Source organism: Macaca mulatta, chromosome 7 (assembly GCF_049350105.2).
Source record: "Macaca mulatta isolate MMU2019108-1 chromosome 7, T2T-MMU8v2.0, whole genome shotgun sequence".
Taxonomy (NCBI): Eukaryota; Metazoa; Chordata; class Mammalia; order Primates; family Cercopithecidae; genus Macaca; species Macaca mulatta.
Genome location: NC_133412.1, coordinates 17,543,534 through 17,569,265, shown reverse-complemented (window position 1 = coordinate 17,569,265; position 25,732 = coordinate 17,543,534). Strand labels below are relative to the sequence as shown.

Here is a 25,732-nt window from a genome sequence, read left to right as displayed (position 1 = left end):
AATGCAGGGTGGCACTACAGAGGATGAGTCTGCCTTTAAACCTCAAGCCAGAGCGTGGGCATTCAAATGAGCGTCGCTGTGCGAGGCAGACCCCTTGGGAATGTACCTGCCTGTTTCAAACATGCTCTGGTATTTCCAGAACTCCTCTTTGGGAACTGCCTTTGGGGCCGTTGTGAGCCCACCTCAGCTGTCCTCCTAACCCGTCACCCCACTTTTCACCAGAAGTGGTGGTCTCCCACGTGGTCACCCACCTGGCCCTCCAGACCTGGCCTATGGTAAGTTTGGGCTATTTGCACATATTGAGTCCCTTTCAAGGAAGGGACAAAGCCCACCGAAGGGATTCCCAAGAACGTGCTGAGGCTGGGAAGCTGGCTTCCAAAAAGTGAGTCTAAAGGGGTTTGCAGCCACCTGGAGGGGTCAGCATTGGGTTGGCTGTGTAAGTGCTGGGATTGCCGGGAAGCTGTTAGAAATGAAGCTGGTGGAATTCCCTGCCATTTCCGGGTGACTGGGAAGAGAGGAGGCTGCTGCCTAGTGGGCCAGCTCCTGGGTTGCTGAAGGTGCCAGGGAGTGAGAGGGGGGTGTCATGCCCCGGCTTTCTCACAGCGAGGGCTCAAGGCTTATCAGGGCTCAAGTCCTGAGCCACAAGGCTGAGCGCCGGTTCAGTGTGGACCTTGGGCTTGCTGTTCCTAAGTTCCAGCCTGTGACCTTGGCCTACTTGCCTTCTGTAGCCCTCAGCATTTTTGTAGGTGACAAGGGATGGATTAATTCACCTTTGCCAGCTTCTCCAGGCACAGTGAGGGGGAGCATCTGTTCCTGCTCACAGAGGAGCTTTGGGTATTTCTCATGGTCGTCACTCAGGAAACGCCTAGTGTAAGTTGTCAGCAGCAGGCTCCGGGCTGAGCATTTCACACAAGTGATCTCCTCGCCACAAGCCTGTGAGGTAGCACTAGTACTGTCTCCATGATGCAGAGAAGGAGAGACGAAGTGACTTGTTCAAGCCGAGAGGCAAAGAAGGGGCAGCCACGAGTCTGACCCAGAACCGGATGTGAACTTGGCTGCAGTGGCCATCTGCTCCTACCACCACCCTCTTTTATTCTCAGGCCCACCCGAGACACTTTGGGGAAGGGCCTATCCTAGAATCACAGCCCCAAGACAGAGGTGAGCCCCCTTAGTGCTACAAAACTTAGGCAAGTACCCGACTACCATCACCATCTTGTCTGAGTGGCCTCCAGAGGACCCTGTCACCTCCAGGGCTGGGCCCTGACGCCCTGAGACCTGCAGCAGGATTTTTTGACCTCTTCGTAACCCCCTTTGGGAACTGTCGTCCCACACACATTCTGACAGGTGACAGGCCTCACCCGACCCCTTGGCTGAGAATTACTGTGAACAGAAGACAGTCTTTCACTGGACTATTCTCATTGGCCAGAAGGATTTTTCTCAAACTTTACTTTCAGAAGTTTGTTTAAAAAAAAAATTTTTTTTTTTAGAGACAGAGTCTCGCTCAGTCGCCCAGGCTGAAATGCAGTAGCGCGATCAGAGCTTACTGCAGCCTCGAACTTCTGGCCTCAACCCACCCTCCCACCTCAGTTGCTTGAGTAGTTAGGACTAGAGGAGCACACCACCGTGCCCAGCTGGGAAATCATACTATTCCTTTATTCAAACAGCATCTGTTATGGACCTACTGTACTCCAGGCTCTGGGGACCATGGTAAACGAGAGAAAATCCTCACTCCTGTGCGGTTGTTTGCTTCTTCCAGACAGATGGTGCTCTAGGCCAACCTTCCGCAGCCAGAAGAGATGGTAATGCAAGATCTGTGGGGCTCCTGACGGGGTCTGACCTTCCCCTCGGCCCAAATTTCAGCCCCTCTGGTATTCCCAACAGGAGGCTGCCCGCCCTCGGCTAGAACTCATTCAGTGATGAAAAGTTCCCCCTGCAGCCCCTGCCTTCTGTCCCCTCCGTCCCCTCGCTGATCCTTATGTGGAGCTGAACTCTGTCTCACCTCAGCCTCCACTGGGGTCCGAGTCTGCCATCTGCTACTCTTCACGTGACTCGAGAGTCAGGAGAGGCGGCACCCCAGCACCCTATCCTGGCCCCCAAAATACACGGAGGAAGGACATTTCATCTGCTTTTCTGCTCAGCTGTCACCTGCAGGGGAGGAGGGTGCTAGACGCAGGTCGTGGCCCTCATGTGGATGCCCACAAGCTTCAGGCAACCTGCCCAGGGTCACTGTGCTGAAGTGCGGAGAGGCCCTGGGAGGATGAGCGGGACCCTGAAGCTCTGCTGTCCCACTTGAGGGACCCAGAGAGATGCAGCATGGGCCAGGGCAGACAGCATGGCACGTAACCTGCCCAAATGTTTGGGCTGCCTGCCTTTGTCACCATTCCCATACCACTGGCCCCAGTGAATCCCCAGAGGAGAGATAATGGGCTGCTGTTTAAAAGAATACAATAATACAGCTCGTTCAGTCACTTGTGTCAACACTCCAGCTGAATGAGCTGCTGAAGAGCAGGCCGGCCAGCCAAGGAAGGTCAATATTGACTCAGGCCCTCCTCCTGGGCCCAGCTTCAGCCTGCACAGACAGTGCTGCGGTCCAGCAGCAGCTCAGGCCACACCAGCCCTCTGACCTCCGTTTACTGTACCTGGAATCCCAACCCTTGCCTATCCCCTCCTGCTGCACAGCACTGGGCTTTCCTGGGTGTGCGGTTATTTCTAAGGCAAGACCTGAAGAATGGCTTCCTGGGAGGGCTGCAAGCCAGGAACCTTCTCACTACCCCAGATTCTCAACAGCCTCTGCACACAAAGGTCTGAGTCCTCAGCATAGGGTCCTCAATGCCTAGGTAGAAGGAACCTCTGGCATCCCTAATCACAAGATTGCCTTTTTTTCCTATAGCCCTTAACTTTCCAGACCTCTACTTCACCTCCTTATACGCACAACACCACTGTGAGTTGGGCTGAACCTGCTGGGCCCATTTTAAAGAAAGCAGGGAGCTGGAGAGAGGAGGAGGAGGTAAGAAAAGAAAGGTATGTTTATAAAGTGCCCACCAGGAGAGAATGTGCTAGGTGCTTTTTATTAGTGTATTTAATGGCCAATTGTAGCTATTGCAAGCTCTGTTTTACAGATGAAGAAACTGAGCCTCAGAGAGAAGTAACTGTCCAAGACATTAAGTGTGGAGCTGGGATTCAAAGTCAGATCTCTCCGACTCCAAACTCCAGGCTCATCCACAATGCCCAGTGCCCAGAGAAGTCAAATGACCTGCCCTGGATCACACAGGTATGCAGAGCAGAGATGGGACTGGAAGCTCAAGCCAGAGGCTCCCTCTGTCCCAGGCAACAGTTGAGGTTCCAGGGTCACCCATGAACACATGAACATGTGTGACATGCAGGGGATGCTGCTGTTTCTGATGCCCAAGCCAGATGCTCTTCCAGAAATGGCCCCTTTCCTTGGTCACCACAAGGTCCAGAGACCCTGAATTAGGGTCTCTCACTGCTCGCCGTCCAAGGACCCCTACCTTTACTTTATTCCTATTGCTTTGCTCTAATACCCTCTGACAATAGCTTGCTGAACAGCCAGACTGCCCTTAAAGCTCTCCAGGATGGGAGAATTCGGAGTGATTTAGCCCTTCCCAACATAGCAGCCGGAGGCTGATGAGGCAGTTACTCCCCACAACCGCCTTATGAGGAAGGCATTCGAATTCCCATTTTTACAGATGAGGCCATTTATAAGTTCGTAGAGAAGTGAAGCAACTTGTCTATCGAGTCAAAGGCAAAGTCTGGATGGATTCAAACCCCACTCTCTGTGGTTCCAAATGTGTCTTTGGCCACTGTCCTATATACCATGTAGAATTCATGGCATTGCAGGCTGACTCTTAACCTTGCATGGAATCAGGCGTTTTTTTACCCAGTGTGGCAACCTATGCCACACCAGCTACGAAAATTGAGCATGGATACAGACCTGAGCCCCTCTGCCCCCTTCACCCAGAAAAACGAGTCAGAAAAGCCCCCACTCCCCCCAAACAAAAACAAAAACACCAGAATGGGGCAAGATACAGAAAATGCAACCCTGGGAGCTCTTCATGGCTTAGCCTCCAGTGCTCCTAGCAGCACCTGCACTCCAGATCGGATGCCGCCTGAGCAGGTCTGGAGACCCGGGGAATGAGCAGTGGGCTGGGATGTGTGGAGCGGCAGCTTCACCTGTGACTCCTGCAGGAGTCTCCCGCGGCTGCCTCCCACCCTGCCCTGCACAGCCACTGGGCCTGCCACCACCCTTCCTGTTTGGGAACCTCTTCCCCAGCATGAATTCCCTGCACTCTGCCGCGGTGACACCCTCACCCAGGACTGGCATCAGACCTGATGGCAATCAGACCTGAAGATGGGCCCGGGGGCAGGGCGGGCCATTTGAGGCCTTGACGTCTGCCAGTCTACTGTTGGGCCATGGGGCAAAGTGGTGGAAGTGACTTAACATGCACCCACTAAGGATCGAGAGACGGCACTTGGAAGGGACCACCTCCGCTGCCTAGCAGTACCAGGAAGGAGCCAGCCCAGGAGGGCCACCTGCCTTCCCACCGTCCCTCCCTGCCTGCTCTTCAAAATGGGTGCAGAAGGCTCTAGGGCCGGGGGCCGCTCGCTCACTCACCTTCCGGCGCCTTCCGCCTGTTCCTCGAGACTCCTCACCCGCTCTGGACCGCTCTCTTAGGCGCTGAGGCGAGGGAAGACCTGGGACCTTCCCGGGCCAGTCCTCCGCAGGCCTGCGCGGAAACAGATCAGAAATGCATTATGGCCAGTGTAGCAAGTGTTCCCGCGGGTGTTGCGACTGGCTGGCGTCCAGGCGTTGGGAACCGCCCCGCGCCCGCCTCCCGACTGAACTCCTGGCTCAGGTGCAAGAGGCGGCAGCCTCCTTGCGGGGCTCACGGGGAGAAGGGGACGTTGGGCGCAGCACCGCTTCCGGGGCGGCCCCTCTCCCGCCGCACTCTGACCCGGCGCGGCCACCCGGGTCGCAGGCCCCACTGCTGCGCCCTCTCGGGGACGCGAATGCCCCGCGCCAGGCGGGCGCCCGCGGAGGGAGGTCCCGCTCCAGGGGCGCGGAGCTCCAGATGCTTACGCCCAAGGCCCCTCGCCTGGCGCCGGCTGGTCCCGAACTTCGGGGCATGGGCACCCAGGAAGGGGGCCGCACGTGTTGGGAGGCCTGTCCTCTCGCCGCGACCCTCCAGGGCAGCCGGGGCACCCACCTGCGGAGCGGGAAGCCCAGGAACGCTCGAAGAGGCCGTGGGAGCCGGGCCCGCCCTCCGCGGGAGGGACCTCGGCGCGGGAACGCCGAGGAGGGGCCGCGCTTACACGTTGGTGCAGCGCCGGCTTCACCTGGCCGCGGTTTTGATTTCAGGGTGTGGCCTCAGGTAGGACGCGGCGGCGAACCCAGAGCGCGGGAGAAGTTACCGAGGGTCGCTGGGGCCTTGGCCAGGAGCCCCTCTGCCCGAGGGGCGCCCCGCTGCCTAACTCTCTCTCCACCTGCTTGCCCCCAGCTCCCGCCCGCCCTTCGCCTCCGGGCCCTGGGGGGCCACTGCCGCGGGGACCTGCCTGCGGCTCCACGGCCTGGTGGCCGCCTCGCGGAGACCCGACCCGGAGAACCAGCTGGGTGCCGGCTGTGTGTAATCACCTGGCTCACTGGCATCGCAGATGCACGCTCCAGAGCCGCGGGCCGACTCTCCTTTGTCGCGGGGCCGCGTGTGCCCACCCACACATCCTGGAGAGCCCACGCGGAAGTCCGAAAACCTGTCACCTTGGATGATCTGTCCCATGTGGACAGGGCCCCAAGACTGTGCTGAGGTAGCCCCTTGCGCAGGCAGGAAAGTGGGATTTAAGGGATTCGAGTTCCCTTGTCAGACCTTGCGCAGTCCTGAGTCCTGAGGACTTTCTAGCCTGACAGTCCTAGGGCAGGAGACCCGCACTCCAGACGGCTGGGGCCTGTTCCGGAGCTCTCCGCCTGTGATTTTGTTCCAGAGTCGGCATCCCCTGCTTGTCCTCAGCAGTCTCTGCCTAAGATCAGAATGGCCATTCCAAGGGGCTCACTCCTGGCTGCCCCCGTGCCATGTTTCTTTTGGGGTAGCGGGTGTTTTCTATATTGGGGGAAGGGACAGGGATCACCTGTCTCTTCCCCAAATAAAGAAGTGAGAAGACCTTTGCTCTCCTTGTCTTGGGCCCCCAGAGAGAAGATGTGTGCTCTTCTCTGTGAGTGCTGAGTGCTGAGTGCTGAGTGCTGAGGAGGTTCTGGCTTGGAAACTCAGTACATGTGGCCTCTAAATGGCTGCCCTCAAGTGGTGGCTGGGTGACTGCCAGTGTCACAGAGCGGGGACCAAGGACAGTGCAGGGATTTAAAAAATCATTGTTGGGCACCTCAGACTTCAATGACTAACTGAGGTCACTATGGTCACTTATTTTTGTTCACTGATTCTTTAGACGTATCAATGCTACTCATGGCTCAATCTTTTGCATTACAGGCTGTATTGGTTACACACAGTTTACTCTAAGGCACCCACCAAATAGAGCTCAGGCAACCCGTGGGAACCTGCCAGCCCCAAACAGGTCTGTACTCTGTGTGGCTGCACCACAAGCCCAATGCCCTCTGCTTTCCTTGGAAAAGCATGGTGCCAGGTGCAGATGCTGGCCCTGTATGCCGTGGGACAGTGGTGTGGGAGCGGACAGTGGTGTGGGAGCCAGCCAGCTAACCATAGGTCCTCGCTGCCATCCCCAACATCCCCAACACAATATTTATATTTAGTTTCTGTTCTCCTCCCCCTACTCCGTCGTCTTCTCCTCCTCCTCTTTGTGTCTTTCCCACGCGGATTCTTTCTCTTTCCTCTGACTGGACAATACTGTAGGCCTGACCCGCTTAGACAAACTCTGACCTCCTGTGGTCACCCAGGAAGCTGACTGCTAGGCCTCGGATGAGGGGGCAGTGGGAGGGGGACCAGGTGCTACAAGAATGGCTCCCCCCACAGATGAGATACCAAGGACATGGGTGCACTGGCCGAATGCTGGCTGCAGAAGCAGAATGTGCTGCGTGGAGGTGGGAGAGATTGGTTGCTGAGGATTTGAAAGGAACCATGAACCAAAGCTAGAATGAAATGCATTATATTGTCTAACCTAGAATTGACACCCTAAATTATTTTTACTGATTCATGAATGCACATGCAAATTATTTTCTTTTTTTTTTTTTTTTTTTGAGATGGAGTCTCGCTCTGTCACCCAGGCTGGGGTGCAGTGGCCGATCTCAGCTCACTGCAAGCTCCGCCTCCCGGGTTTACACCATTCTCCTGCCTTAGCTTCCCGAGTAGCTGGGACTACAGGCGCCCGCCACCTCGCCCAGCTAGATTTTTGCGTTTTTTTAGTAGAGACGGAGTTTCACTGTGTTAGCCAGGATGGTCTCAATCTCCTGACCTCCTGACCTCGTGATCCGCCGGTCTCGGCCTCCCAAAGTGCTGGGATTACAGGCTTGAGCCACCGCGCCCGGCCGAATTATTTTCTTTTACTGCAAATGCCTTATATACCCAAATCACAGCTCCAAGCAGTACTTTTGAACAGAACTACAATGAAGTATGAATGTTAGAATATTACCAGAAATGAGCTGGTATTTAATTTGGTTTGAATTCAGGCTTAGGTGCCCTAGAATGGCTACTAGCCAAGTCCCATCCTCACCCTATAGAGAGTAACTCTAGGAAACCCTGGGTTCCTCCTACCCCTTGGGAGCTACAGTGGGTTTGGGGCCTTGAGAGAGGCAGAGGGTCAAGTTAGACTGACCAAGGAGGTAATGAGTCCCCCATCACTGGAGGTATTCAAGAATAACTGTCAGTCAGGTAGGCCAGAGAACTGGATACAAGACTACACTAGGGAATCCCTCAGGTCCATCACAACACCAGTTTTTTGCACTTCCAGTCTCATCTACGTGAAGTTCAGCTGCACTGGGTTGCACGCCCCCCCCCCATTGCCACCCCCCTCCCCACACATTGAGACAGCTGGGGATCCACACTGAATTGTCCATTCAGGGTAGGTCCTGAGTGATTAATTCCTGTGTGTGACTCTTCCCCTTCTCTATTCTCCTCTGATCCATGCCCAGCTCAGCCCTGCCCAGGAGAAAAGGGCAGAACAACAGCACGGGAAGCATCAGGAGCAGTCTGGGGACAGTGTCTCCTGCAGCGTCCACGTGCCACCCTCTGCCTTGTTCCCAGGTTGCCATGCTGAGCACGGGGGACTCCAGGCACATCCTCCTTTGAGGAGCCTTGGCTGCTGGCACAGACCTTCTGGTTGAAGGAATTGTCCAGGCACTCCCATTCTACAAATTGGGTAGGAGCTCTGGAAGAGACACCCAAAACAGGCATTTCACCACGGGACATGGCTCTTGGAGTGGTGCCATCTCAGAGGTATTGGCAGGCCAGTATGGTCTGGGAGGGCAGCAAGGCGGGCACGTCGGGTGGGGCAGGTACTTCCTGGTTCTCCCTCAGCCTGTGGCTGTCGGGGCCTGTTGTAACATCTGAGCGCCAACAGCCAGGGCTGAGCACTCGGGCTAGGGCCAAAGAGGAAAGATAGGGATCAGCTTGTGGTTTAGAAAGACAAACACATTATCCCTTCCCTGCATCTTTCTGCTCCATGACTTGAAAAGCTTCCTGGGGATGAGGAAGGCGACTAACAAGCTCTTTTACTCCTTCCAGCCTCCTTCCTCTGGGCGACTCCGCCCTCCCCTAATAATAGAAATAATAATGGCTGCCAATGATGGCATGCTTCCCATGGACCAGGCCCGGTACAAAGCTAGTACCTGTGCTATCTCCCTTAGTCTTCACAACAACCCCGGGATGGAAGTCCTGTACAATTATTATTCACATTTGACGAATGAGGAAACTGAGGCTTGGAGTGGTTAAAGAACAGCTGAAGATCTCCTAATTACTGCTATAGACTGAATGTTTGTGTCCCCCCAAGATTCATCTGTTGAAACCTATGTCCCCCCCAAGATTCATTTGTTGAAACCTAATCACCAATACGAGGGTATTAGGAGGTGGGGTTGTTGGCAGGTGATTAAGTCACAAAAGCAGAGCCCTCATGAACGGGATTCATGCCTTTATGAAAGAGGCCCCCAGAGAGATCCCTGGCCCTTTCCATCATGTGAGATTATAGCAAAAAGACAGCCACCTCTGAACCTGGAAGCAGGCCCTCACCAGACACCAGATCTGCCAGCACCTTGCTCTTGGGCTTCTCAGCTTCCAGAACTGTGAGAAATAGATTTCTGTTGTTTATAAACCACCAGCCCACAGTACTTTGTTATCCAGCCCAGAAAGACTAAGTAAGCCAGTTACTGAGTGGAGGAGCTGCAATTTGAATGGAAGTGTATCTGACCCCAAAGCTGGTTCTCTCAATTCTGCTGCTTAGAGGCTGCTGGCGCCGTGAAATGTTTGAACAGGCAGTGTAGAGAGACCAACTCAGACCTTAATATAAGGCATTTGTATTTTAAAAAAATCACTGCCCAGGAAGGCTGTCACATGAGACACAAGAGGGCTGGGGGTAGGGGTAGGGGGACTCTCCCTCCCTATTTCTGAGTAACATATGAGGACCCCCACATGGCACTGGGTGTGAGGGGCAGAGGGGTCCTCAGGTTCCCCCACTCTGTCACTGAGTTCCCTGCTAGGAATCAGGTGCTAGGCTTTCCTGGCCACAAGCCAGCACCCTGCCTGAAGTTCCTGCATCCCACATCTGCCCTTCACAGACGCAGCGCCCCAGCCGCCTCAGGCCCTCAGGCAGGACCTGCTGGGGAGGTGGGGGCACGTGTGCTGGATGCTTGGCAGGAGGAGCCCTGAGGAGCCGGGGCTCCCAGAGGGTCCCCGCCCACTCACCCTGGAGCCCGAGGCCTGGGAGAGAGGCACTCTTGGGGGAAAATCCCTTCCTCCCACTCTCCTCCAGGCTGCCCAGCACCTGCTTCTTCCTGCTCCTCACCCCGATGGGACCACCCATCTCTCTCTGCTGATGGGACCAAGAGGGAGGTGCAAGCCTCCGAACCTCTGCGCATCTGGAAGTGTGAGCCTAGGAAGCTGACACTGCCAGGCCCTCGGGGCCCCCAGGCAGGAGGGAAGTTGATGGAGTCTAGCTGCAGAGCCGTGGAGTCCTGCGGGTGGGAGCCCTCTTGCCTCTCGAGACTTATGGCATGTCTCTGGCCTCAGTCTCCTGATGCGTGTAATGGAAAGAGTACCTCCCTCCCTTGGGAGGGTGGTGGAATAATGAGGTCTAGAGCATTGGGATACAGGAGTATGGAGGAGCAGCACCCCCAAATGGGTTGAGAGGTTCTTAACCCTCAGCCCGCACAGTTGCGGAAGGGACCAAGGAGAAAGCTCCCCTCCCCGCCCCCGGCGTGCACACTGGAGCTTGGTTTGATGGGCCACGGAGTAGAATCCCAGGATTCGTCCAGAAAACAAGGCTACCACTTGCTACTAAATCAACCCAACAGGTCTGTTCGCCCCAGATTCCGGAAAGAGAGCCCAGCGCCAGGGAGTAGCACTGTCTGGGGCCTGGTTAGGTGTTTTGGAAAAGCCCATGGGTCCCTGCCTGGCTGCTGGACAGACGTGTCCTGCTGATACCCTGGGCCTCAGCAGAACCTCGAGCCTCTCTCTCTCTGCCTGGCTTTCCCTCGGGTTCTGCAAGTGTACTAGGCTTCCTGTGCCAACGGGAATATATAAAACCATCCTCCCCAAACTCAAGCTGACACTGGGGGCTAAACTTGCTTGACAGTCCCAAAGGGGCCTGGTGACCCGGGAGGAGCCCCTCAGATGCAGGGACCATTGCAGGCTGCGGCGCCCATCCCAGGTGCATCCTGGGCTACCCTGGGAAGGGCTGAGGAACAGCAAGAGCCAGGTCTGTGGTAAGGACACTCATTTTAGAGACATGATGGATTCATTTAATATCTTCTCGCTACAATTGCTTTGCAGCGCCTGCTCTTAATGGCCTCCAAAGTTTCATCCAAATATCTGTTGCTGGCAGTTTAGCTCTCTGTCTGGCATGTTTGCTGGCAGAACTAACAGCTGGATGCCTCCTTGAATGGGAAACTTTCATTGTCTTGTCTTCTCCCTTCTGAGCTTCCAGCGACTGCCCCAGGTCTGAGATTGGGTGTGACTGTGACAGTCCTGCGTGGAGCCCAGTGGCTGACTTTCAGGAAGGACAGGTGAGTGTGGGGGAGCGGAGGCCTGTGCCTGACTAGGTGAGGGCCCAGGCCCAAGCTCCAAGGAAGAAAAGGGTGTGAGAAAGCAGGGTATTTGTTGCCTGAGGCCCACCTCCAACACTTTGGGCAGAACACCTTAGTTCCAGATGCACAAAACACACAGACTCTGGGCTGTGCGGCCCCCTAGGAACTCTAACTAGCTGGTCCTAGAGTCTGTGGACCTCTGCACGTGCCCTGGGTCAGAAGGCATGGCCTAATGGCCACATGGTGGATCTGTGCTGTGCTGCCACGCTTCTCAGGGTCCTCCCTCCCCCAGTATTCTGTCACACACTGGACAGAGCCCCTGGACTACTGCAGGGGTGGTTGGCCTGCTGGGACATTTAGTTGAACGCTGACATAGCAGGGTCCTGGTAACACCGCTACCATACCCTCACCAGCGGCTGGTACAACAGCCTCTGCTAGGATGACGGACCTCATCGTCCATGAGGCAGCCCCTCCTCCTGTCCTGACCACCCTCTCCTCGACAGGAGTCCTGAATGCCTGCTCACTCCTGGCCTTGCATTCTTACCCCCGGGGCCAGCTCCATCCGTCCCCAGGATCTGAGACCTCTACCTCTCCCCACCTTTCTGGATCCCAGACACATGGTCTTGAAGCAAGATCCACTCTAGTGGAATAGAAAAACTTTTCTTGTCTAGCTTGGGCCTGGTGACCGGCGACAAGTGACAGGCCTCCTGCCTCTGGGAACTGACCTCTGATGGTGGCTATTGGACATGTAAATGCCTGCCTGGGGTCAAAAGTCTACACCAATCAGAAGATCACCTGAAGAACAGGGCCTCCCAGGTGCCTCCCCTACCCTCCGCCCCAGAACCTCTGTTTCATCTCTGACACTCATCCTGACTCCCTTCTTTGGCTTAAGACATGAAGTTACCTGGGATAAAAAGAACTTGACTCAATCCATTCATAAATTAGTTAGATCTCTTCATCAGAGAGTGGCCTGGTACCCAAGAGTGGCCTGGGTGCCGTGTGCAAAGTTCATCCTTGGGAAGCACTTGACTGACAAGCATGGGCTGGGCTGTGGTTTCAGGTCTAGCAGGATGCTGGGGGGATGGCAGGAGACACCCAGGAGCGAAGTAGGGGCCTGCCCAGACTCCCAATGTGTCAGGCCAGGCTGCGTCTCCCAATCCATCAGGTTACCCAGTGGCTGCTGCCTCCTCCCGCACGGGCCCTTGGTAGCACGGGGGTGGGATGGGGGGCAGTCTGGGTAGCAAGAGTGCTGGGCAGGCAGCTGAGGATCTCTGGGCTGGAAACTCACCCTGCCATTAGTTAGCTGTGTGGCCTCAGTTCCCACTTTCCTTCTCTGGACCTGTTTCCTACTTTAAAATTATGGGGGCTGGATGAAACATCCTCTGGGGACTCCCGCTGGCTTGAATGTGCTACAGCAATCTGAGATGGCCAGCTCATTCCTGGGGCAGCCTTTCCCGCCTCAGAGCTCCTCCTTGCTGGCCTGGGACTGTGCTCTGGTGGTGCAGGAGGCTGTGGCATCACTGGTCCCCTCGCTCCCTCCACCCTCTGTGCTTTCTTGCACAATTCCATAAGCTGAAAGAAAGAAAATGGAGGCTGGAGCCTCTTCAGGCCAGGAAGCTGAGCCACATAACCAGTCTTCCCGGTTTTACAGTTTTAACTCTGCCGCTGCTGCAGCCTTCAGGAGTCCTGGTCACCAGGCAGGCAGGTAGCAGGCAGGCAGCAGGAGGCCTCGGGCGAGGTGACTGGTTTGTTGCTGTCTGCCCTGAGTTGAGCGGGCTGGTCCCTGCTGCACTGGGATCAGAGATCAAAACACAGCCCCAGCTGAACTGAGCTTTCTGAACCTGCTTCCCTGGACACCCAGAGGATTCCCTAGCCAGGTCCTTGACAGCCTGAAGGACACAGCTCTGCTTCTGGCCCCATAGCAAGAGGCCCAAGGGGCTGAATGCATGGAGGCTGTGGGCACACCAGAGCACGAGAGACTGTTGCCTGGGCAGAGAGACACTGGGATTTGCTGACCGAGGCAGCACTTTTGGGGAACAGGTTGCCACGGAGAATCCACAGGTGTGCAAAAAAAGTCGTCACTGTCCCTCTGTGAATACTTGGGTCTCTGCCCTGCCTGATGTGTCGTGATGAGGTTTGGTAGGAAATGCTGGCCAGCAGAGGTGTCCCTTTGCTGGGGCCAAGGCGGTTGCAGCCTCTCGTGTGGTTATGAGGGAACCTGTTTTTTTTGCATGTGAGTTCCCCCAGCCCAAGAAAGCCTGTCATGCTCTGGGGTTGCCTCGTTGTTCTTAGGTGAATAGGCCTTAGGATTACCTTTCCTAAATTCACAGAACAGATAACCCTTTGTAGAAAAAACAGGTTGGGTGTGGTGGCTCATATCTGTAATCCCAGCGTTTTGGGTGGCCGAGGTGGGCAGATCACCTGAGGTCAGGAGTTTGAGATCAGCCTGGCCAACATGGTGAAACCCCATCTCTACTAAAAATACAAAAATTAACCAGGTGTGGTGGTGGGTGCTTGTAATCCCACCTACTCGGGAGGCTGAGGCAGGAGAATCGCTTGAACCTGGGAGGTGGAGGTTGCAGAGAGCCAAGATCGCGCCACTGCACTCCAGGCTGGGCAACAAGAGCGAAACTCCGTCTCAAAAAAAAAAAGAAAAAAAGGAAAAACGAAAAGTTTCTGAGATGGAGCCTCACAATTACTAGGCATTTCTTTCTTTTTTTTTGAGACGGAGTCTCGCTCTGCCGCCCAGGCTGGAGTGCAGTGGCCAGATCTCGGCTCACTGCAAGCTCCGCCTCCCGGGTTCACGCCATTCTCCTGCCTCAGCCTCCCGAGTAGCTGGGACTACAGGCGCCCGCCACCGCGCCCGGCTAGTTTTTTGTATTTTTAGTAGAGACGGGGTTTCACCGTGTTAGCCAGGATGGTCTCAATCTCCTGACCTCATGATCCGCCCGTCTCAGCCTCCCAAAGTGCTGGGATTACAGGCTTGAGCCACCGCGCCCGGCCCCGGCATTTCTTTTTTTTGAGACAGAGTCTCGCTCTGTGGCCAGGCTGGAGTACAGTGGCGAGATCTCAGCTCACTGCAAGCTCCGCCTCCTGGGTTCAAGCGATTCCCCTGCCTCAGCCTCCTGGGTAGCTGGGACTACAGGCGTGCGCCACCACACCCAGCTAATTTTTTGTATTTTTTGGTAGAGATGGGGTTTCACCATGTTGGCCAGGATGGTCTTGATCTCTTGACCTCGTGATCCGCCCACCTCAGCCTCCCAAAGTGCTGGGATTACAGGCGTGAACCACAGCGCCTGGCCCACGATTACTAGGCATTTCCAAACCACTTGCCAGGGTGGTCCGGAGCCTGCCGTGGCCCGGTCTGGCCCCTCTGCCTGCCGCATCGCCAAGTGTAGGCTTTAGATGGGACGCAGCAGAACGCGGTTCCTCCTGGAGTTAGGGCCAGCATGTGAAAAAAGCTTCCAGGCCCCAAAAGGCGTAGGGCCAGGGCCACAGCTGGGCTCTGGATCCCTTCACCAGGGGCAGCCCACTTCAAGTCCTCAAGATCTCCCAGTCTAGACCCCAGAAGGAGGAGTCTCAAGTTATTCCTTAGGAAGTCTCAGTGGACAAACAATGTGCTGTTTCGGGAAAAAATAGACCTGGCATGATTGTTTCTTCCCAGCTTTCCCGGGCATTCTGAGAGCTTTCGTTTCTCCTCAGAGGAGGGTTCTTTCAAAGTCACCTCCTCCGTGAAGCCTTTCCTGATTCCCCTGAACAAGGTATGGTCTCTCCTGGCACTTTGTTCCTCTGACACCCGTTATCATCACAGTGATAATAGTTATCTCTTGCTGAACATGTACGTACGTGCCAGTCATGCCGTTCAGAGCATTCACTTATTATCTTATTTAATCCTCTCAACAACCCTAACTCATAGGTACTGTAATTATCTCTGTTGAACAGGAGAGGAAATTGAGACCCAGAGACATGAAATAACTTGCCCGAGTCACCAGGAAGAGGCAGCACCGGGCCTGAGGCTCACGCTGCTGACTTCATGTTAACCAACCACCGTCCTGCCTCTTCCCGCCCTGGTCTGTCTCCCCCAGCCTTCACCTCCTCCTGCAACTGCAGATAGAAGCTGCTGCTTCCTTTGTTTGTCATTCTCAAGTTGTCTGTTTTGTCCATCTTTATAAAGTTCTATGTTAAGAACCATCGCCCAGTGTTGGTGTAAATGTATAAATTATCTGGGCTGGATGGGTCATGGCTGCCAAGTTCAGCGATGAGTCTGGGACACAGAGTGGGCAAAAGGACAAAGCCACCCGGGGGCTGATCGTGGTTTTGTGGCTCCGCTTGTTTCTGGTGCAGTTGGCCCCACGCTCAGCTCAGCTTTCCTCTCCACTGCTCTGCTCCAGGGCTATAAGCATCCCCAGGGCAAGAGCTCTGTCCTGCCTGGTCCACCCCCTCTTCCTGCCACCAGTGCTTGCACCTAGTAGGCAGGCCATGGCTGTCATCTGCTTGGCAGCCTGTGCGTCAGAACAAGGTGCGGCCTGGACCCCACACCCTGCCAGGAAAAGACACGGTCCCCTTTATCTCACACCTCACTCTTCTCGCCTTAGCCCTTCCTGGGCCCTAGGGCTGAGCTCTCAGAAGGGGGCAGCTTCCCAGGCCCAGGCAGACTGCTCGCCCTGGGCAGGAGGGCCAGCCTTGGCTTCAGCAAGTTGGGAACTCATTCTGCCCTCAGAAGCTTCCATTTGCTGCTCCACCCCAACCTGCTGGCTAGTCCACCAAGCTCTCTCCTTGAGGCCCGCTAGGTGCAGGCAGCCAGATGCCTCCTGATGAGTTTTACTGGCATCCTTCCTGCTGCTCAGGTCTCAGGCACTGCTTCCGCAGCCCGGGCCTTCCTGCTCAGGGTGACGAGGGCATCTTATGGGAAGGACCTTCTGCTTCAGTCCACAGGACAGCCTCTCATGAGTCCTTCCTGCCTTCCGCACCCAGGACACTGTGCAGTGGGCATCTCTGGGCCATTTGGGTGAGGAATTCAGTCTTTCAGTGTCTCAGCCTCTTCCCTGCCCAGTCCCCTATGCAGGGGGCCTCTCCCACAGAAGTGGGCTGGCATAACAAGGCCAGCTGTCTGGAGTCCGCCCTGAGCCCTCAGGACCCCAGGCACCTTTTCCTCTCCTGCCCAGCCTGCCCTGGCCCGTACTCTCTGCTCCCCCCGGCCCAGCCTGCTGCCCGCTGCTGGCCTGCTGTCTGCCTGGTGCTCAACAGCCTCGGCCCCTCTGCCCCCAACTGGGCAGCAGCCCCTGCTCAGCTCTGCATTCGTGGAAGACTCCTAGGCACAGAGTCACCTTTTGTGAGGCAGCAGGAGATACCCCCACAGCTGGGTCATTCTCCTCATCCAGGAGCCAGGTGTGGGAATTCACTGGCGTGAGAGACACTTACGGGTTCCTCCCGACTCCGAGTGCATGTGCTCCTCCAGGACAGGGAACTTTTTGGTCATCCTTAGGAGTTGTGCAGAGTGGGCTTTCCTTGGCTGGAGACCCCACCCACTGCATCCTCCCTGTGTCTGGCAAGTCTGGGAGGGCTTCGGTTTGTCCTCGGGGCGCTGGACAGGCCGTGCAGTCCCCACACTCCCCATCTCAGGTGCACAGAGTTTCCGTCCAAATCAGCTGCTCCCAGAAGGGCTTGCCTCTGGCGCTGACCCTTCTCTGACCAGGCGCTCTGCTCACTAGGGCTCCCAGGTACCACCTCCAAGCCTGGCCAGGACAACCGCCAGGGAAGTCTGCTTGCAGAGGGGACTCCTTGCTTGCCCCAAAGGCCTCAACCCCAGCTCGATGGGCTCCCGTGGGGCTGAGTCCCAGGCCCACCAGGCCTGGGGGCCACACGGCTCCTAAGCTCATCCTCTCCTCCTGCAGCCCAGTTCCCACCAGAACCAGCCTCAGGAAGACCACAAGCAGAACCGCGCAAACCTCTTGGTGTATGATGCCAGGCAAAGGACAACTGGAGACCACAGGACATTAGCCTTGCTTCCTGGTGGGGCCCAGTGCTTTATAAACCCGAGCTCACTGGGCCTGATGTCCCCGAAGCTGACCAGGTCATCCACCCTGCAGCAGGGGTGGGGAGCCCAAGGCCTGTGAGGAGTGACCATGCTCGGCCAGGCAGCTCCCCGAACCTGCCCTGACACTGAGTTTCAGAGTCAGAATCTGTGCCAGGTGAAACCCAGCAAAAGGGTGTGACTTGGAGCCTGGAACCCAGCAGTGCTCCCTAAATATTTGTGGAATGAATACACAAGGGAAATGTCCCAGAGGCGGTAAAGTGAGAGGGGCCTGGTATAGGGGTGTCCTGGTGACACTGGGTTGGCCCAGAAGGGGCAGGAAGTACATGCAGGAACAGCAGAAACAAGCACCTCTCCCTCTAGCTAGGCAGCCAGCATCTAGCTGGGATTGGACTGTTTCACAGTCAATCTGGAAAGAGGGCGGCAGGTCGGGTTGGGAGTGGAGCTCCTTGACCCAGGAACCCACAGCTGTGGAGTTAGCCTCCCTGTCCCAGGTGGGAGGCAGCCTGGACACCTTAGCATCCCGGTCCCTAGCCCAGGAATCCCGAGCATGCAGCGGCAGGGGGAACCTTACCGTGGCCGCTCCTTCTGGGCAGCGGGGCCCCGCGTTCTCCACTGCAGGCTGGTGCTTGTTTCTAGCCCAGGAAGCGGCACTCCCTTCAGGCAAAATAGAAAAAAAAAAAAAAGGAAAAGAAAACCTCAGTGCTTTTTTCACCCAGCCTCTTCTCCTGAAGGCTCCTGGTTGGTGTCGTCCTGCCTCTGTGGGCACAGAGCCTCCCTCCCTCTGGCAGCTTACTCACTGGTGCCCGCAAAGCTGCCAGCTGTGTGGGGGAGGTGAGACCTCCCCCCTCCTGACACACACTGGGGCATGCCCTGTGGGGACCAGGGGCTTGAGGGTGGCACCCACTGGGTCCTGATCGTGGGGAAGCCGTGCCCTGGCCAGCACCCTTCTCACTGAATGGTGTCCCTGTGAGCTCAGCAGAGACGCACATGGGTGCTGACTGGCCCTGCCTGAGAGAGTGACGAGGTTCTTGGTAGGAAGCTGTTTCCTTGGTACCCAGACCTGCCAGAATGAAGGGGCAGCCCAGCCCCCCAGTGATGGGCTCTCACCCTGGCCAGCCCCTCCGGAAGGCTTCCTACCTGGGCATGTTGCTGTGTCTCGGTCCTGTGCACCCAGACAGGGCCTGGGCCTGCCGGGGCTGGCAGCTGCTCCTCACCCTGCTTAGGCCGTGTGTCTGGCGTCCCCTCTCCCTGATGCCCATCTCAGGGCCTACGCCCACCCAGCATCAGTTAGGATAAACTGCTGTCAGGCCCCCAGCCAGCTCTGCTGGACCCAGCTGCTGTCCCCAGCACACACACTGGCTTACACACTCTCGCACTCACACACACGTGGGTCCACGCCCAGCATAGAGCCACCTACCTGCCCAGGCCAGCCTAAGCCAATCCAGCCTCGGTCTCCAAATGCCACTCCGACCCCAGAAGCCACTCCTTTACAGAAACATCCCCGTGGGAGATGAGTTCAGAGCCAGCCCGGGAGGACTCCAGTCAGCTGGGACAAGACTGCCCTTCTGTCCTTACACCTCCAGAGGACACACACGGGCAGCCTGACCACCATATCTGCTATTGCACTCTGCCTGCTGCCACGGCCCCCCGGGCACCTCTGGCCCCCACAGCGTCTTCCATATCTTTAGCGGGTGGCAGCAGACTCACAGCAAGTCCCATCTTCCTGGAGCCCAAGGTAGGGAGGGGAGAGCTAGAAGGGGCGGGACTCAGGTGCAGCTCCAAGTTTCCAGCTCCCAAAATAATCAGATGCAAAGGAGAAGCAAGAACAGCTCCAGGCGGGCGGTGACTCAGTGCTAGTGGGCCGGCTTAGTCACCTGGATGGCTGCTGGCGGCTCCTGGTACATCAGGACGGGAGCAGCGCCCTCCCCCACCTGCCTGGACAGTGGCTGTCTCCAGAGTGTGGCCGCGGAGCCCAGCGCCCAGGGCTGCCTGTCAGGCGAGGCCGCTCCACCCCGCTCCCGCCCATCAGGGCCCGGCGGCCCCGGCTGCGGCGCGCCCCTCCTCCACCGTGCGCCCCGGCTCACTTTGGGATTTCTCCATTAAATCCTCAGGCAGCGACCTGCTCGTTTGGGGCGCCGAGCTGCTCCAACGTTGCTTGGCAATTTTGATATCGTCGGGGGTTGCCATGGGGAGGAAGGTGATGTCATTGACACAAAAAAAACCCACGGAATTTACAAATCAGCTGGGGCTGGAGCTATTTATAAAAACACGTTTTTCTCTGCCTTTCTTTGCTGAAGGGGAGGAGGAGGAAGGGCTGCCTGCGGGCTCAGGGTGAGCCTCCCTGCTGTCCTCCTGACCCTTGCCCTAGAGAAGCCAGACCTCCTTGGCTCACCCCACCCCCACCCCCCAGAACTTGGAGCTGCGCATTCAGACCTGGCAGGTGCTGGCCTCAGCTGGTTTTGCTTCGAAGGCTGAGCGTGGCACATGGGATGTAAAGCAGGGCCGGTGCCGGCTTCCTGGGTTGGCAGGAACCAGAAACCAGTTACTTAACTGGGTCCCTTTATTTCACTGCCTCTGGTCAAAAACAGAGGCATTTGCTGGTGAGGCAGCTTGAGCTCCTTGATGCGCCCCCCTACCCGCTCCCCGGAGCGCCAGGTGGAGCCCAGATTTCCACAGTGCCCTTCCCATTCCTAGCCTCAGTGTCTCCTCCGCTGGCTCCTTTTCTTCTCCCAGTGTCCAATCGTGGGCTGCCCAAGCTCCAGGCTTGGTCCCCTGCTCATCTTTCCCCACATTCAGCCACCACTCCGTCAAAACACCTCTTTTCTGTGGCTTTGACCATCACCCGGGCAAACGCTGGCCCCAAAACCCATTTTGTGCCTGCCCCACTTCGGGCGCCACCTCTGATGGCCCAGCTCCCACTGCCAGGACCCACTGGCTATTGACAGCCAGAGGGAAGCCTGGGAGTTCTTGACTCTTTCCGTCCCCCAGTCCCTTATATCCAAGGTGGCACCTGGCCCCACATTTTATTTTTGAAAACTCTTTCTAACTTTCTTCTGTAGCGAAGCCATGCGGTGTTTGGTTAAAAGCCCAGGCTCTGAGTTTTCAGTCTTCCGCATCTGAGCTCCACTGTTCGTCAGCTGAGTGACCTTTGGCATGTTATTGAACCAACTGAACTTCAATTTCCTCATCCATAAAATGGGGATGATTTCACCTGCCTCACAGGGCTGTGGGAATTAAATGAATAAAGTTTCTGGCACAGAGACTGCTCATCTTGATCCTAATAAACATTAGTTTTTATCCACCCCTCCACTGGTGGCAGATTAATCTTCCCAAACCATGACCCTAGGCACCTTCTGCGCAAAGGTCTCAGGCCGCATGCGTAGACATTTTGATTGAACGCAGTGTTAGATATCATGGCATTAAACATAAGAATTTCAATCTGTGGCCGGGCATGATGGCTCACGCCTGTAATCCCAGCACTTTGGGAGGCCGAGGCGGATGGATCATGAGGTCAAGAGATCGAGACCAGCCTGGCCAACATGGTGAAACCCCGTTCTACTAAAAATACAAAAAGTAGCTGGGCGTGGTGGTGTGTGCCTGTAATCCCAGCTACTCAGGAGGCTGAGGCAGGAGAATCGCTTGAACCCGGGAGGCGGAGGTTGCAGTGAGCCGAGATCGCGCTGCTGCACTCCAGCCTGGTGACAGAGCGAGACTCTCTCAAAAAAAAAAAAAAAAAAAAAAAAATTCCATTTGTGGTCATCATGAAACATTTCCCTCTAACTAAGTTATCAGTTCGCTTTGAAGAGGAACGCTGTATTTTTCTTCTTTTTGTATCTCCATGTAATTTTGTGTGTAAACTTATATATAATCCACTTCTGCTCTGTCTCACTAACGAATGATCCAGGAAATGCAAACCAAAACAAAAGGGATATACCACTCCCTGCCATAATACAGTGGAAAAAAAAAAAAAAAAAAGGCAGGTGGGAGAGTGAATCGGTACATTCTTCTTGGGGGGCAATTTCACAGTTTTGACCAAAATTTCAAAATGTGTATGTACTTGATCCAGCAAATGCACTTCTAGGAATCCAAGTTAAGAAATAGTTGCACATCGGCCTGAAGATATTGGTATAAGAATATTCACGGTAGCACTGTTTGTAACTGCAAAGAACTGGAAGCCACCAAAATGCGCATCAATTGGGCAGATTAATTGGGTGACAGATTAATACAGGACGATACATCCCCATGCAATGAAGTATCTGTAGCCTTAAAATGAATGAGTTTGGTCAGTCTGTATGTATGAGGAAGGATGACCACCATAGTTGAGAGAAAAGACCAGGTTGATCAATGTTAACTTGAAAATATGAGATGGCATAATCTCATATAAGTTTTTTATTTAAAGATATTTCTATATCTGTATGTTTAAACCACAAACTGTCAATATGGTTATCCTTGGAAATAGGAGTGGTGGTGACAGGGGTCTTTCACCTTGGACTTTTTACACTCTTGCATTGTTTCAGTGAACATGTATTGTTGTATTTAAACAATACAAAATTAAAAATAAAGGAATGTATGTTTTTAAAACTAATAATAGGTCAGGCGCAGTGGCACACACCTGTAATCCCAGCACTTTCGGAGGCCGAGGCGGGTGGATCACTTGAGGTCAGGAGTTCGAGACCAGCCTGGCCAACGTGGCAAAACCTCGTCTCTACTAAATATACAATAATTAGCAGGGTGTGGTGGTGGGCGCCTGTAATCTCAGCTACTCAGGAGGCTGAGGCAGGTAAATTGCTCGAACCCGGGAGGTGGAGTTTGCTGTGAGCAGATTGCGCCATTGCACTCCAACCTGGGCAGCAACAGAACGAGGCTCAGTCTCAAAACAAACAAACAAACAAAACCTAATAATAGAAACCCAAGAGCTATGGAGAGTACTTAAAACTTGTATATTTGCACATTTTCCTCTACAAATTCCACTTTAAGGCAAAAATGTGGGGATGTGGAAAACACTTTTTCTTCCCTCGTGTCTTTCCATTTTCAGAAATGTTAAGAGGGAGGGCAGCATGACGATGTGAGGGCACTAAGGCAGGAGATAGAGTACATTACATTAAATTCAAACCACTATCATCTTTTTCAGATAAGAATTACCATGACTCTCTTTAAGAAATGTAACATTTCTAAGTTTCTGCCTGTTTATTGAGAAGCAGGCAGAAATTCCTGAAGAAACATCAGTAATTTCATAAATCAAGAAAAATCATGTTTTCCAGATTTCTGCTATAGTAGCTAGCAGAGATAATAGCCATTTCATGAAAGGAACTGAGAACAAAACAAACCACCTCCCCTGAATCTGCATCAGTCAGGTTCTGTCAGCCTGCAGAATCAAGTCCAGGACAGAAGCCATGGCAGTCCTGGGGTCTCTTAAGCATCGGGACTGACTGCAGTCCCACAGATCACCCCTGCCTGGATGAGAGGTGCTCCCACCATGCTGTCCACCTAGTGCATCCTTGCAGGGAAGGAGTCTGATTGGCTGGCTCAGGTCGTATGCCTGTTTCTCAGGGAGGGTATCCTGGAGACAGTGCTTCCGTTATCACACGATATAGGGAGGAAAGTTAGGGTGCTGTTACTAAACCAAAGGGGGAATGGGTGCTGGAGACCAAAGGGGACCAGCCAATGGTTGCCACAGCATCTCTGCCACTTTTTCTAATTATTTTCAATTCCTGAGTGTGATAATCAGCCATTGTTGATATTTGATTCCTGTCTTGTGAACCTGATGGCCTGTGCAAACTGAGACCAGTTCCTCTATTATATCATGTTTCATGACTTCCTGATTTGATGAGAGGATCTGCAAATTTAGAACCATTTTTTTTTTCCAAAGGCTGTAGAAAGGGGGCTCCACCAGCCTGCAAAGGTGGCTGCTGCTGCAGCGGGCAGGCCAGCAGATGCTTGTGTCTCTGGGCCAGTGGTGGGCCCTGGTGCTTAGCACATGGCAGGTGCTCAAGTAAACTTTGTTGAAGGAACGAATGAACATCTTTAGAGGTTCTGTGCTCTAGCCACCCTCCTTAGAATGCGTGCATCCCAGAGCTGAAAGGCACTCTAGGGTCATCAGCCCTGGCCCTCCTTCTACAGGTGAGAAGACCACAGCCCCAAGAGATTAGGTGATTCAGCAAAGCCTCAGAGAAAATTAAAGGCAGTCAGGAACTCAGCTGCTCCTCCTCACAGACCCATGGAGTTCCCTTTGCTGCCGATGGCAGCCCCATGCTAGCAGCAAGCTCTGAGTGTGACAGATCTGTAATTTGGTCAAAGGCAGTGGTGGTGCTGTCACCACAGACATTTCTACCTTTGAATCTTGGCTCCTAGGGATTTGCAGCAGCGTGAATCAGCCAAGCCAGTGTCCTTACAATTTCTTAGTCTTTTACTGTGTTTTTGTTAATGGACATATACAGTACTTGCAGTCTCAAAAGTAATTTGCCTCACCTGCGTCATTTTGGTGAGTTGGATTCAGCTGGAACAACTGTTTATATCAACCTTGTCCCACTGTATGGTTTTAAAAAAACCATCTGGGGATGTCTTTGGAAAGGCCATGTGGCAATGAAGTTCCAAAAATTTTCATACACCAGTGCTTCCCAAGTTTTCCTAAATAATAAAAACTTCTAGAAACAAAGCCTAGGGCTCCAGTGTGTGGGTAAAATTCATTTGCTGCCAGATTTTTCTAGATCTTTAGATTCCTCCCCACACTGCACACCCGCTTGTGCTGCATGTTCAGAAGGTGCCTCACTCAGGCGTTCTGATGGGCCTGTCTCCACCCACCGACACTAGTCAGCGCCTCTCACCGCAGGGCCAGGAAGGGAGGAACAGATTCTGCCCGCCTTCCTTCCCACCATCCCAAGTCAGGGCAGGTTCCGGAAAGGAAGGGCTTGATTAATGAGGTGTTGCCACTGGAGGCCTGTATATCCCACACTCCAGAGCTGGCCTTACCTTGGCGGCACTCGTCAGCCCTGCGTCTCCAGGAAAGCTAGGCCAGAAGCAGGGGCTCTACCTTCAAGAGATTTTTCTCAAGTGCCTTCCTTGGCCGGGAGGGTACAGAGGAACAGATGCTTCCTGGACATCTGCCCCAAAGTATTGGCAGCAAAGTAGGGGATGACTAAGTGAAGTCCTGGGGTCCTCAGTGGGAGGGAAGTTTCAGGGCCTTGTCAGATAGGTCCCTTGCAAGCCCTCCCCTGTGGCCCTGCTCCTGCTGTCCTCTTGTGGGCAAGGTGTGTGGAGGATGCTGGCAGGGGCCAAGGGTGGGCACAGTAACTGACAAGAGATTCAAGTAGCCAATGTCAGCAGACAGCCAGAGAGGGTAGCAGGAGGGCACCATTTGGCAAGGTCTTCCCTTTTTACCCAATCTCTAGTCACAAAGCTATACAAGATATGAGGGAGGGGAGCACAGACCAGAATCTCATCAGTATTGGAAGAGGCCCTGGCAAAGGACTCTGCTGTTGACTTCTCGAACAGTTTTCCCTCAGGAGAAAGGGTTTTCAGGCTGGGCGTGGTGGCTCGCGCCTTAATCCTGGCACTTTGGGAGGCCGAGGCTGGAGGATCTCTTGAGTCCAGGAATTCGAGACCAGCCTGGGCAACAGCGAGACCTTGTCTCACAAAAAATAAACAAAATTAGCCAGGCATGGTGGTGCACATCTGTAGTCCCATCTACTTGGGAGGTTGAGGTTGCAGTGAGCTGAGATTTGGCCACTGCACTCCAGCCTGGGCAACAGAGTGAGACCCTCTCTCTCGGAAAAAATGAAGAGGGATTTTCAAGTAAGTGAACAGGGAATGCAATGCTTTTTTCCAGGACTAGGTGTATGAAATTGTGAAAATCCTTGATTTCACAAGATGGGGTGGCAGCAGCTGAAAACCCTTTTATGTGAAGTCTCCGACATGTCAGGTGTGGTACATCTAGGCCTTTCCATCTGTGATTCCATGGACTCCGTAAAACACCATGAAGTAGGTATCACTACCCCAGGTTCTACAGATAAGGAGTCTGAGGCTCAATGTGTGTACACATCTTCTCCCAAATCAGGAAGTCGCAACGCCCCGGCTTTCCTTGTGACACCACATGGCTGAGGCAGGAACTCACTGGGAGCTTTGACTTGACTTGTTTCTGGGTGACTGAACAGATGGCTGAGAGGGAGCCACTCAATCAGGGTCTGGCCACAGCCTGCTGTGACTGGGGCTGTGGGTACTGCTGCAAGGGTTGTGCCTCCCTCTGTGCTGGCTGGACAGAGGCCCACACCTCAGTGGGGAGTCAGCTTTCAATCTCCAAAGGCTCAGGGGCTGGCAGCAGGCCCGGCAGAGGCCTAGCCTGTGGATGAGCCTTTCCCCAGAGCAGCGCCTATGGGAGGGGCTGGCCCATCTCTGTCAGAGCAGGAAAACGGGGAGACTACCAAAGACTGGCTGGGACTTCACTAGGGATAGGACCAAAAGCCTTTTGTCAGTGAAAGGGTCACCCC

The 25,732-nt window shown here is 54.6% G+C and overlaps 1 protein-coding gene and 1 long non-coding RNA gene across 6 annotated transcripts in view; one reads left to right on the top strand and one right to left on the bottom strand.

Annotated features, from left to right (window-relative positions):
* The window catches only part of PAK6 (p21 (RAC1) activated kinase 6), a 39,502-nt gene extending 20,106 nt beyond the window's left edge, over nt 1-19,396 (bottom strand). Inside the window, exons 1-3 of one of the 5 annotated variants that reach the window (XM_015141860.3) lie at nt 18,667-19,396; nt 17,821-17,903; nt 4,634-4,745 (exon numbers count right to left, since the gene is read on the bottom strand). The gene's annotated coding sequence lies outside the window, so the exon portion shown is untranslated. 5 annotated transcript variants of the gene reach the window in all.
* LOC114679380 (uncharacterized) lies at nt 6,956-15,405 on the top strand. The gene is made up of 2 exons (XR_013395502.1): nt 6,956-11,191; nt 15,155-15,405. It is a non-coding gene; the product is annotated as an uncharacterized LOC114679380 (long non-coding RNA).
* Nucleotides 19,397-25,732: the final 6,336 nt, after the last annotated feature.